This window comes from Mus caroli, unplaced genomic scaffold, assembly GCF_978045245.1.
Source record: "Mus caroli unplaced genomic scaffold, Mus_caroli_1 scaffold_1, whole genome shotgun sequence".
Classification (NCBI taxonomy): domain Eukaryota; kingdom Metazoa; phylum Chordata; class Mammalia; order Rodentia; family Muridae; genus Mus; species Mus caroli.
This window is the reverse complement of record NW_028227256.1, coordinates 175,971,724-175,984,776: the sequence shown is the minus strand read 5'-3', so window position 1 is coordinate 175,984,776 and position 13,053 is coordinate 175,971,724. Positions and strand designations below refer to the sequence as shown.

The 13,053-nt window shown below is 41.0% G+C and overlaps 1 protein-coding gene across 4 annotated transcripts in view; it reads right to left on the bottom strand.

Moving 5' to 3' along the window:
- The window catches only part of Desi2 (desumoylating isopeptidase 2), a 50,058-nt gene that overhangs the window by 31,493 nt on the left and 5,512 nt on the right, over positions 1-13,053 (bottom strand). The window contains exon 2 of one of the 4 annotated variants that reach the window (XM_085843336.1): positions 11,318-11,390. The exons of the other annotated variants lie outside the window; for them this stretch is intronic. The gene's annotated coding sequence lies outside the window, so the exon portion shown is untranslated. The remainder of the gene's footprint in view (positions 1-11,317; positions 11,391-13,053) is intronic. 4 annotated transcript variants of the gene reach the window in all.

The window sequence follows — 13,053 nt, the reverse complement described above, 5'->3', positions numbered from 1 at the left end:
TCAGATAAATTTAGAAACATTTTTCTAGAAGAGACTTCTAAATTGTACCTCAGTTTAAAGTTTATTTTACACTGTTTGTGTTGTTTTGAGATTGGGTTTTAACTCTAGCCCAGTCTAGCTGAGAACTCAGAATGCAGTGAAGGTTAGCTTTGAATTCATGGGTAAGCTGTAGCTGTTTAAGTACTGGAATTACTGTTGTAAACTACCATATCTAGATGTAAACTTTACTTTAACTGCACACCTACTCATACTGGCTTTTTTGTGTGTCAACTTGACACAAGCTGGAGTTATCACAGAGAAATGAGCCTCCCTTGAGGAAATGTCTCCATGAGATCCAGCTGTAAGGCATTTTCTCAATTAATGATCAAGTGTGGGAGGACCCATTGTGGGTAGTGCCATCCCTGGCTGGTAGACCTGGTTCTATAAGAGAGCAGGCTGAGCAAGCCAGGGAAAGCAAGCCAGTACGTAACATACCTCCATGGCCTCTGTATCAGCTCCTGCTTCCTGACCTACTTGAGTTCCAGTCCTGACTTCCTTTGGTGATGAACAGCAACATGGAAGTGTAAACTGAATAAAACCGTTCCTCCCTAACTTGCTTCTTGGTAATGATGTTTGTGAAGGAATAGAAACCCTGACTAAGACACTACTTGTAGAGTAATGGGGGGGGGGGAGGGGCAAATTTGATTCAAGAAAATGTGTTGCCGGGCGTGGTGGCTCACGCCTTTAATCCCAGCACTTGGGAGGCAGAGGCAGGCTAAGTTCGAGGCCAGCCTGGCCCTGGCTGTTCTGAAACACAGAGAAATCCTGTCTTGAAAAAAAAACAAAAACAAAAACAAAAAAAAGAAAGAAAATATGTGCATATCTCCTAAGTTATGCTACGAACTGTGCGAGATACTGAGACAGGAAGATGATGAATTTGATTTCTGTCTACAAAAACCCATTAAGAATCAATTCTAATTTGGTAAATTCTAATTTGGTAAATGTTAAAAGTGAAACATAAAGAAACAAATTTTGGAGGTTTTTCTGAAATGTGCTTTCACTTATTCTGTCTTTCATACTAATAGTCTTTGTGAAATGAATAAAGTGTAAGCCGGATGTTGCGGTGCATGCTTTTGATCCTAGCACTTGGGAAACAGAGCAGTTTGCTGCCAGCCTATTCTATAGAGTTATAGGATAGCCAGGGAGACACAGAGAAATCCTGTGTCACCCTGGCTGGGCTGGAGCTCATTATGCAGAAACCCCCACCTAGAAAAACAATCACACACACACACACACACACACACACACACACACACCCACCCCCCGAAGGTAGATAGGTACATTTCGTCAGGGAAATAACTTGTCCAATGAGTGGCTGTCAGTATTGATCATAGTGGCTAGCCTTATGTCATAACTCTACTTCCTAATAACGATCCTCATGTGGCCCCATTTTTTCTATATGATCTTGAATTTCTCTCAGTTTAAATGGCTCTACACTGAAAACATTTCATCACATATACTTGTTAATTGGAATGATGCAGTCGAGGGGGTAAAAATGACACCGGACAGTGATAACTATTCTGAGAGTTGTGTTTACACTGGGAGACTAAAGGAGAAAGTGGCTCTAAAACAACAAGGTAGGAAGTTTGCTTGACCACAGCAGAGACACAGGGGGTCCGTTCACTCCATGCAACAGGTGGAAAGGAGTAGTTATAGGCCAGTGATGGTAGAAAGAGAACACTTCATTTTTTAAAATCCACCTTTCAGTGAAAGGAGTTGTGAGGTCACCTTGGAAAGCAAGCTGAGAATAAGGAGCTCCTAAAAGAGGGTATGAAATACTATAGCTGTCTTGGAGACTGGGGAAGCTGACTGACCAGAAAAATAAAGCAGCACTGGCAGAGAGCATTCAAGGGCCCTCTTGAGATGTGTGGTCACAACTTCTAAGTTACATCAGTCAGAGTGCTATGTGTTTTTCTCTAGCCACGTTCAGCTGCTGAAGCATGGAGCAGATAGAGGTGTTTGAATTAGAGCAGCTACAAGTGTAGCAGAGAGTGACTGATGCAAGGCTGTGGAATCTAGCCCCACTCCATGGGCAAGTGTGAAAGAGTATTTCAAGGAACTCCTAAGACCGTGGGGACCAGCAAATCCGGGACCTAAGGCAGCAACAGGGACTGCTACCATGGCCCAGACAAATTGACAATTAAAATTAACCACCACAGAAAACCAGTTTAGGATATATGATTTTGTTCTATGTTTTAGTTCCTATTCATCTGAGTTACAGAGCGCACCGAGGAAATTGAAGTTCAGAGAAGTGTGAGAGCTGGACAGACTGAGAAACATGTTCCTTTCCTTTGTTCAGTGCAACAGATGGAATCCAGGGCCTTGGTGCTAAGTTAGTGGTTCTCAACCTGTGGGTCACGAATCCCACCAGTCACATCTTAGATATCCTGCATATCAGATATTTACATCAATATCCATAATAGTAGCAGAATTACAGCTATGAAGTAGCAATGAAATAATTTTTTGGTTGGTGTCACCACATCATGAGGAACTGTATTAAAGGGTTGCAGCACTAGGAAGGTTGAGAACCACTGTAATCCACTCCCCAGCCTTATAGGGAGAAAATGTGCTGGATGAGAGTACAGTTTGAGTACATCTGTGCCCTACCACTACATTCTGGGCAGGTTTTTCTTCTTTCTAGGTCCCCACCCTTTGAGTTCCTTTCTTTTGTTACTTGCTTTAATTTGACATAAGATGTATCATCTGGCTTCCTTTCTCCATACAATGGCTGGTAAACAAAAAACTCTTAAAAATGTTGGCTCTTAAAAATATTAGCTCTTTTTATGACGACTCCTATGTCTATGAATTATCACCCTCCTCGAATTATTAAGTATTATTACACTTAAAATTTTCATTTTATTTATCTATCTATTTATTTATTTTTTACAGACTTCTTCAGTTAGCTTATTGCCAAGTCAATATGGAAGTGTGGATTATTTCATGAGCTGCTTGAAACAAGTAGTACTTTACTTGGGAACAAACATACAGATTATTTCTAAAATTTTATGTAAGTCTATTCTACTTTGATTTCTGTTGTTGTGACAAATATCCTGACATGAAGCAACTTAGAAAACGGAAGGGTTTATTTAGCTTACACTCCCAGGTTACTGTTTATCATTGGAAGGAATTCAAGGCAGATATTCAAGCACATGTACCGTCAAAGCAGAAAGAGAAACAAATGGATATTTGCTTGCTCTTCCCTAGCTTTCTCTTTCATAGTTAAGGACTATCTGAACAGGGAATGATGCCACTTAAAATTGATGTCTTCCAAAATCAAGTAACAAACAAGATGATCCCCCACAGACATGACCATAAGACAACTTCATCTAGAAAATTAATTTCTAGTTGAGGTTCTGAAGTGACTCCAGATTATGGCAAGTTAAAAATTATTAAAAACTTAAACTAACATCAAGAATTAAGGCTGAGTGTAGTGGCACATGCCTTTAATTCTACCACTCAGGAGGCAGATCTATGAGAGTTTGATAGATATTATATTATATTATATATTGATTATATATTATACTTATTAAGAGGCTGATTCCTGAGAGACAGCAGGCAACCCAGTGATTGACACCTTCTTGCCAAACTAGTGAGGTCAGACAAATTGCTTACAGGCTGGGGACAGGCATCAAGAATGGATCTGTGGAGATGGGCTTTCCCCCTTTATAAGCACAGCATTTCAGTAAACTTTGGGTTTTGATCAGCATTTATCTTGTCCTTTTCTCGCCCTTAATTCTCTTTTAGCCCCTGCCTGCTTTTCAGGAGGACCTGGTTCGTGTGGTCGCGGGTGGTCACAGTTTGGTGCCCCAATGTGGAGCCTGATAACGGCAGGATCGACTGAGGGAACATGAGAGCTCCATGAGAAGGGAAAAACAAGATCGTATCTGGCACAGTAAGCAACAGGTATTCATGCTAGTGCTGACTTTAAATTTCATCGTTTTTAAATTGTTGCTGTAGGTGCGATAGAATACGGGTTAAGTTTGGACAGTATTGACCAGGCGCTGATTCCACTTAGGGGCTGACAGCGGAAAATGGGAATAGAAAATTCTAAACAGTATTTGTCCACAGTCTTCAAGAGCTGCTTCAGGCGAGAGGAGTAAGGTTTGAAGAACAAATGTTAGAAGATTTTTTAGATCAGATAGATCTCAGAGGAAATTTAGCCAGTATTCGGCAGTGTCCTGAAGAGCTTTTCCAGGACTTTGTAGATAGGCTATTAAAAGCAGCGAGTAGAATTCTTGGAGGTTCTCAAACGGGAATTCCTTTCATTACGCAATTGGCTTATGAGAATGCTAACGCAGCATGTCTGCGCAGCTATTCGGCCACACAAAGGACAGACTTAGCAGGGTATATATCCGTCTTTGTGCAGAGATTGGGCCTTCATATAATCAGGGCTTGGCCTTGGCTGCTGCTTTGCAAGGAACCATTGCTTGCACAGAAACGAGGGAATAATGCATGTTTTAAGTGTGGAAGTTTGGATCATTTTAAAAATGATTGTCCTAGGAATAGAGGTGCCAAGAGCGAACAATCAGGCCGTGCTCCAGGAGTTTGTCCTCATTGCGGGAAGGGCAATCACTGGGCTAGGGAATGTAAACCAAGACAGATATTCAGGGCCGTCGGTGCCGGGAAATGAGAAGAGGGGCCAGCCTCAGGCCCCGAGATACCCAAGGCAGGCAGCTTATTGGGCCATGAAGCTGCTGCCCAGCCAAGTAAGTCCATTTTTGAACTTATCAGGGCAACCCCAGGAAGTGCAGGATTGGACCTCTGTTCTACCACCCAGCAGTATTAACCCCAGAAATGGGAGTTCAAACTCTGCCTACAGGAGTTTTTGGACCTCTACCTGCAGAAACTTGGGGATTTCTTTTAGGACGAAGCAGTTCTATTGTAAAAGATCTGCAGGTTTATCCAGGTGTTATATATAATGATTATGAGGGAGAAACTAAAATCATGGCTGCTTCCCCTCATGGTATTATAACTGTACCTGCTAATCAAAGAATTGCTCAACTTATCTTAGTTCCCTTGCATCCGCTACCATCCAAATTTGTTAAGAATGAGAGAGGACAGAGTGGCTTTGGTTCCTCTGATGTGTATTGGGTTCAGTCTATTACTAATCAGGCCTAACCTTAAATTGATAATTGAAGGAAAAAAGCTTTGAAGGATTAATAGATACTGGAGCCAATGTAACAATTATTAGAGGACAAGATTGGCTTCCAACTTGGCCTTTGTCTGATATGCTTACTCACCTCCAAGGAATTGGTTATGCCAATAACCCAAAACAAAGCTCTAATTTGCTAACCTGGAGAGATGAGGAGGGCAATTCAGGACATATTCGGCATTATGTTATGTCAAATTTGCCTGTTACTCTCTGGGGAAGAGATCTCTTGTCACAGATGGGCATTATAATGTGCAGTCCTAATGAGGCAGTGACTAAGGAGATGCTAAGACAAGGATTTTTGCCTGGTCAGGGGCTAGGAAAGGAAGGACAAGGTATTAAGACTTTTTAAAAAAAGATTTATTTATTGTTATGAATAAGTACGCTGTAGTTGTCTTCAGACGCACCAGAAGAGGGCATCAGATCTCATTACGGATGGTTGTGATCCACCATGTGGTTGCTGGGATTTGAACTCAGGACCTCTGGAAAAGCAGTCAGTGATCTTACCCGCTGAGCCATCTTGCCAGCCCCTAATATTAAGGCTTTGAAGATCCTAAACCTCACTCTAACACAAGAGGCTTGGGTTATTTTCAGTAAAGGCCACTATCTTGCCTGCATCCCATGCTGATAAAATTCAATGGCTTAATAATATTCCAGTGTGGGTTGATCAGTGGTCTTTACCTAAAAAGAAAATAGAAGCCGCCTCTTCGCTAGTGCAGGAGCAATTAGAGGCAGGGCATTTAGTAGAATCTCAGTCTCCTTGGAATACTCCAATATTTGTTATCAAAGAAAAAATCCGGTAAATGGAGACTGTTACAAGATCTAAGAAAGGTTAATGAAACCATGGTACCTGTGGGAGCTTTACAACCTGGGCTTCCATCTCCAGTAGCCATTCCTAAAGAATATTATAAAATTGTGGTAGATTTGAAAGATTGTTTCTTTACGATTCCTTTACATCCTGAGGATTGTGAAAGATTTGCTTTCAGTGTTCCTTCTATTAATTTTAAGGAACCTATGAAAAGATATCAATGGACAGTTCTCCCACAGGGCATGGCTAATAGTCCTACCTTATGCCAAAAGGTTGTTGCACAAGCCATTCAGCCTGTAAGACAACAATGGCCTATGATATACATTGTTTATTACACAGACAATGTATTATTAGAGGGAAAAGATCCTTAGGACTTGCTTTTATGTTATAGAGATTTACAACAGGCCTTAGCTGATAAAGGACTGCAAATAGCTCCATAAAAGGTACAGACAGAATCAAGATCCTTATAATTATTTGGGCTTTAGACTTACAGATCAAGCTGTTTTCCCCAGGATATAGTTATTTGCAGGGACAGCTTAAAACCTTTAAATGATTTTCAAAAATTGCTAGGTGATATTTATTGGTTTTACCCCTATTTAAAGCTTACTACAGGGGAATTGAAACCTTTATTTGATATTCTTAAAGGGAGTTCTTATCCTACCTCCCCTAGATCTTTAACCTCAGGATTGCTGGCCTTACAACAAGTGGAAAGAGCTATTGAAGAACAATTTGTTATTTATATAGATTACTCTTTGCCTTTACATCTGTTAATTTTAATATAATTCATATGCCTACAGTATTGTTGTGGCAAAGGGCTCCTCTAATGTGGATACATTTGAGGATATCTTCTAAACGTAATATCCTGCCATATTATGAAGCAGTAGCCCAGATGATTATACTTGGAGGGAAGCAGGCACTAACTTATTTTGGCAAAGAGCCAGATATCATTGTTCAGCCTTATAGTGTAGATCAAGATACTTGGCTGAAGCAGCACAGTATGGATTGGTTGCTTGCTCAAATAGGATTTATAGGAACTATAGATAATAATTATCTTCAAGATAGGTTGATAAATTTTTTTAAAATGTACATGAGGTGATATTTCCTAATATGACCTCTTTACAGCTTTTGTGTAATGCTCTTTTGATTTTTACTGACGGGCGAGCTGGATATCTTATGAATGATCGACAGGTAGTCATAGTGACTCCTGGCCTCTCAGCTCAGTTAGCAGAGTTGACAGCAGTACTGAATGTTTTTCAGTCTGTGAATGATGCTTTTAATATTTTTACTGATAGCTTATATGTTGCACAATCAATTACCTCATTGGAGACTTGTGGCACATTTAACTTTAATACGCCAGCAGGATCTCTGTTTTCACAGTTGCAAAACATCATTCTTGCTGGGGGGGGGGGAATCCGTTTTATATTGGTCATGAGTTTGAGCTTGATCATTGCTAATTTGCAACTGAATAAAGTACCTGGACTTCCCCCAAAGAAGCCTTTATCCTGTTGCTTTTCCAATCTCTGCTTTGTATTTCAAGTAGGTCAGTCACTGCCCTAGAGCCTGTCTTCACCAAGCTTGCAGTCTCGCCTCCACCAAGCTCAGGTGGCAGAAATTCATCGCTATGAAGAAACATATGGAGTATATATTGTGGCTTTGGTCTGATTGGGAATAATGTGTACTATGAAGGCCGGTTAGTCAATGACGGGCCACTGGGATTTCTGGACTATTTCAAAATCTAAGACAGACGTATGGGCCAAGAGGCCGTGGTTTATTAATATAATAATACACCACAGAGTCATGTTTGTACAAAATAAACACAAGCAAGCTGCACATATTCTCCTTGACGAATATGAATAGTTCATAGAAAATCTAAGTTCCAAGCCAGGCACGGACGCCAGCCACCATAATTCCTAGGTAGGACCATGGAGCATAAATAAATTTTATGCCCCTGTCCAGCTAATTTTTATTATATATTTAGGGAGGAATTGGAGCCTCCCCTAGTCTTGAGCAGTCTGGCTCAGACCTTGCTACCACTGAGAATGAGACCACCTGGGGTGGAGCCTTCCCACCTAGATGGTTCTATTGAGCTGTTCTTCTCCAAGACACTGCTACCTGCTGAGAGGCTGAGAGATTCCTGAGACAGCAGGCAACCCAGTGATTGACACCTTGCTGTCAGACACATTGCTTACAGGCTGGGGACAGGCATCAAGAATGGATCTGTGGGAGATGGGCTTTCCCCCTTTATAAGCACAGCATTTCAGTAAACTTTGGGTTTTGATCAGCATTTGTCTTGACCTCGTCCTTTTCTCACCATTTATTCTCTTTTAGCCCCAGCCTGCTTTTCAGGAGGACCTGATTCCTGTGGCTGCGGGTGGTCACATTTATTCTTTTTGTTTTTTTGTTTTTTTGTTTTTTTTGAGACAGGGTTTCTCTGTATAGCCCTGGCTGTCCTGGCACTCACTTTGTAGACCAGGCTGGCCTCGAACTCAGAAATCCGCCTGCCTCTGCCTCCCGAGTGCTGGGATTAAAGGCGTGCGCCACCACGCCGGGCCACATTTATTCTTAAAAAGTTTATTCTTATCAAGCTTATAGGTTTAGTGAGCACCCAATTAAAAAAGAAGCAACATATATTCAAAATATTTAAAAGCTAGGGATGAGGGATCTCCACCTGTTTTTGTAGTACTACTAATCATAGCCAAAAAGTAGAATTAACCACCAAGAGATCAATAGAGAAACAAACTGTGGTACATAAGTACAATGAATATTATTCAGTCTTAAAAGGAGAAATTCTCAAACATAATATGAACAGACACTGAGGAGTCAAAAAAAAAAAAAGGGCAGAAACCTAAATGAAGTATTCAGTCAAATTTACAGGGCAGGAAGCAGAACAGATACTTTCTCTTTTGCAAGATGAAAAATGTTCTGGAGGATGTTGCGAAAATGATGTGTGCATACTTAATATTACTAACTACATAGTTAGAAATGTCCAAGATGGTAAATTTTACATTATATTTTAAAAAACTAAAAAAAAAAAAAAATCTGTAGAATTGCTTTTCTAAGACTTAAAGAAAAAAAAACAAAACAACCAACCACTTCTAGAAAATAAAGCCAAGAAAACTTTGAAATGATAGTAAAGAGAAACTAGTATAGTTAGATAGTAAATATAGTACGAAATTGCAATAATTAGAATAGTGTGGTAGTGAAATTAAAATTAATTGTGTATCAGCAAAAACTCAGTATTGAAATGGTAACACCATAATTTAGTGAGGAAAGACAATTCTGGTGGGAATTTAGAAGAACAGGATACTGTGCTGCATTGTTTTTATTATTAACTTAATATATAACCTGGAGTTAACTAGGAAAAGGGTACCTCAATTGAAAACCTGCATTGATCAGATTGGCCTGTGGGTATGTCTAGAGCATTATCTCAATTGCTAACTGATGTTAAGAGCCCAGCCCAACGTGGGTGGTGCTACCCGAGGCAGGACTGTATAAGAAAGGTAGCTAGCTGCCCATGAGCCACACAGTGAGCCAGTAAGTAGTGTTCCTCCACAATTTCTGCCTGACTCCCTTCAATGATGAATTGTGACCTGGAAGTATAAGCCAAATAACACACTACATCCCTGCTCCTGTTTCGGTCAGAATGTTTTATTACAGCAACAGAAAAGTAGCTAATACAAATGCCAAGAGAAATGTAGTCATTTTGGAAGCCCAAGCCCTGGTTTCAGAGGGAAATAGGGGCCCTACTGAGATCTGGGCTAGAAGTCATTTGTATCACAGCCTGGTAAAGATCCTAGCTCCACTCTGCCTCTGTCCCGAAAATATAAGTGAGAATGGCTTAAAAGTAGTGGACTACTAAGTTGTTTGGCAGGTAAATTTCTAGACAGCATAACATTCAAGGTGGTGGCCTAGTTACTACTGTTTATTGCTCTTAGAATGATGCAGTTACAGATGAGAGCAGGGAAACATGGAAAAGGCCATGTTTGGCAAGGAAAGGATTGTGAGTTTAAGAATACAGAAAGGGGCCAGGGAGAAGCCTATGTGGTAAACATGCTTGTCACAAAAGCCTGGAAATCTAGTTTGGTTCCATAACTCATGTAAAGAAAAAAGGAGAGATCTGAGTGCACAAAGCTCCTCCTACTTCCAAATGTATGCTATGGCATGACCTCATGGTAACCCATCATGCAACACACATAATAAAGATGCAGAAAAGGCACAAGTGAAGACAGCAGCTGCAATTGTTAAGAGACTAGTGCCTTTTAAGAGAAACCTTGCATTCTGTAATGACATAACCAGGAAAGGTATCCTTGATTAAGAAGATCATTATCATCATCACCATCTCTGCCTACTGAAGGCTATTGTGAAAAAGGCAACTTTAAAAGAAGAGAGTGCCTGAACTGGAATGAAAGAGGAGGTTCCCTGATCAAACAAACAAACACAAAACAAACAACAACAAAACCCCACATGCCTAGGAAAGTGTGTTCTCAGCCTGAATCGCCTCACTACATGGAAGTCATAGCTGTGGTATATAAGGGAACCAGCTACATCTGAAGCTGGCAGCAGGACTTGGCATCATTATTCAAACAGTACTAGTTTTGCAGGCATGCAAAAGAAGAAAGCATCATGTGTCCTGCACCATGGTTCCAGAAGGATGCTGAGGCCAGGCAATTGTTTGTCAGGGTTACAGTCTCTACATGATGGCCCTAAGAAGTCACAGTATAAAAGCCAAGAAGGTGGAGTCAGCTACAACAGAGATCCCCAGGACTATGGGGTCTGAGTATACCTAAGAAAGCTACAGGCACTGAGTACAACTGGCCCAAGAACAAGGTCCCATTTGCTGTAGGCAAACCTGGAGGGAAGGGACTACTCAAGGCTACTACAATCTAAGCTATCTATGTTAACTTCTATTGCTATGCTAAAACACCATGATCAACACAACTTAGAGAAGAAAGTGTTTATTTGGGGCTTTTGGTTGGGGGGTGGGGGGAATAAGACTCTATCTCTGTCACAGTAGGGAAGGAAGGCAAGAGCATCTAGAGAGCTGATGAGAACTCACATTTTGAACCTTAAGCTGGAAACAGAAAGCAAAATGAAAATGACACATGGCTTCTGTAACTTCAAAACCAGCTTCCAGTGACATATTTCCTCCAGCAAGACCACCTCATATTCCTACCTAAACAGTGCCAGAAACTGGGGACCAAGTGTTCAAATGCCTAGGAGTATGGAGGGGCATGTATCATTCAAACCACCACATAGACTTGTTGCTATGTCATTAACACAAAAGGTATTTAGGGGATCCCAAGATTCAAAAGTCCCCTTACTCTTTTAGTCGCAATGCTGCTTAAAAGTCCAGAGTCTCTTCTCAGACTCCACAATCTCTTAATTGTAACTCCCCTGTAAAATAGAAAAACAATTTACTTCCAAAATACAATGACACAAAATATACACTACAATACCAAAAGGAAAGATCAGGATATAGTGAGAATACTGGACTCAAGGAAGACAAACAGAAATTCAGCAGGACAAACTCCAAACTCCATAGTTCCATGCCTGATGTCAAAGGACTTAGATCACTCTGCCCTTCCAGTTCTGCTACTGGTAGCATACTTTTGTCCCTTGGGCTGGTTTCCTTCCCTGTGCACAACTCTAGGGAGAGTGGCTCTCTCATGGCTCTCACAGCTCCAAAACCTTGGGTTCTCTAACATAACAGAGCTTCCCTTCCACGGCTTCAGACAATGGTCTCTATGGAAGGACAGCCTTGCCATATACTAGTTGGCCTCACATACTAGCTGACTCTCTGAAACTGTGGGAAATTCTATTATCCTTCGTGACTCGAAAAGCAGTGTCCACATGGACAGCTAAGTTTGGCTGTCAGTTTGAGACAGATACTTAGTCGTTCCATTCATTGATTCATTCAGTCTCTGTCTTTATACTTTTTAAAAAATTACATATTCTCTATATTTACATTTCAAATGTTATCCCCTTTCCTTTCCAAAAACATCCTATCGCATCCTCTCTTCCCCTGCTCACCCACCCACCCACTCCTGCTTCCCTGTCCTGGCATTCCCCTACACTGGGTCATCCAGCCTTCCCAGGTCCAAGGGCTTCTCCTCCCACTGATGTCTAACAAGGCTATCCTCTGCTGCATAGGTAGCTGGAGCCATGAGTCCCACCATGTGTACTCTTTTGTTGGTGGTTTAGTTCCTGAGAGCTCTGGGGGTACTGATTAGTTCATATTGTTCTTCCTCTTATAGGACTACAAGCTTGTTCAGCTCCTTCTGTCTTTTCTCAAGCTCTTCCATTGGAGACCTGTGCTCATCCAATACTTGGTCACTTTAAATGCAGAAGCTTCTGTTTATCCTTTCTAGGAGCAGAAAATTGCTTAGGCCTTTTCCATTTACAAGTTGGTACCCCTCCCTGTATTTCAATATAAATCGGTTATTAATCTCATTATCTCTTACAGCATTAGCTAAAACAGCATTAGCTTTTTCAGTAGCTGAAAAAGTCTCCTGGAGCCTTTTTTTTCCTCTTCAAAAAGTATGTTTTCGAGCTGGAGAGATGGCTCAGCAGTTAAGAGCACTGACTGCTCTTCTGAAGGTCCTGAGTTCAAATCCCAGCAACCACATGGTGGCGCACAACGATCCATAATGAGATCTGACGCCCTCTTCTGGTACATCTGAAGACAGCTATGGTGTACTTAAATAATATAAATTTTTAAAAGTATGCTTTCTTTTTGCCGAGTTGCTCCTTTCCCTGTAGATTGACTTAAGAGTAGTTACTAACAACTGCATGACAAGTAAATATTAGGCAATCTTGAATTCTCCTCTGCCAAAGAAATTAGTCTATTACTTTTAAATTTAGCCTCAGGTAAGTTCTTAAACCATGGGCAGAAAGCAGCTTCACGCCCCCCCCCCCCCACCCCAATAGCATAGGAATGTTTTGTAGCCCAGTAGTTAACCTTGTTCCCTTCTAAACCTGTAGAGCTGGGCCTCCATGGTCTGCAAAGCTCCTATTAGGATGAGCTGGTAAGCCTGTTTACAGTATTCTATGGCTTATG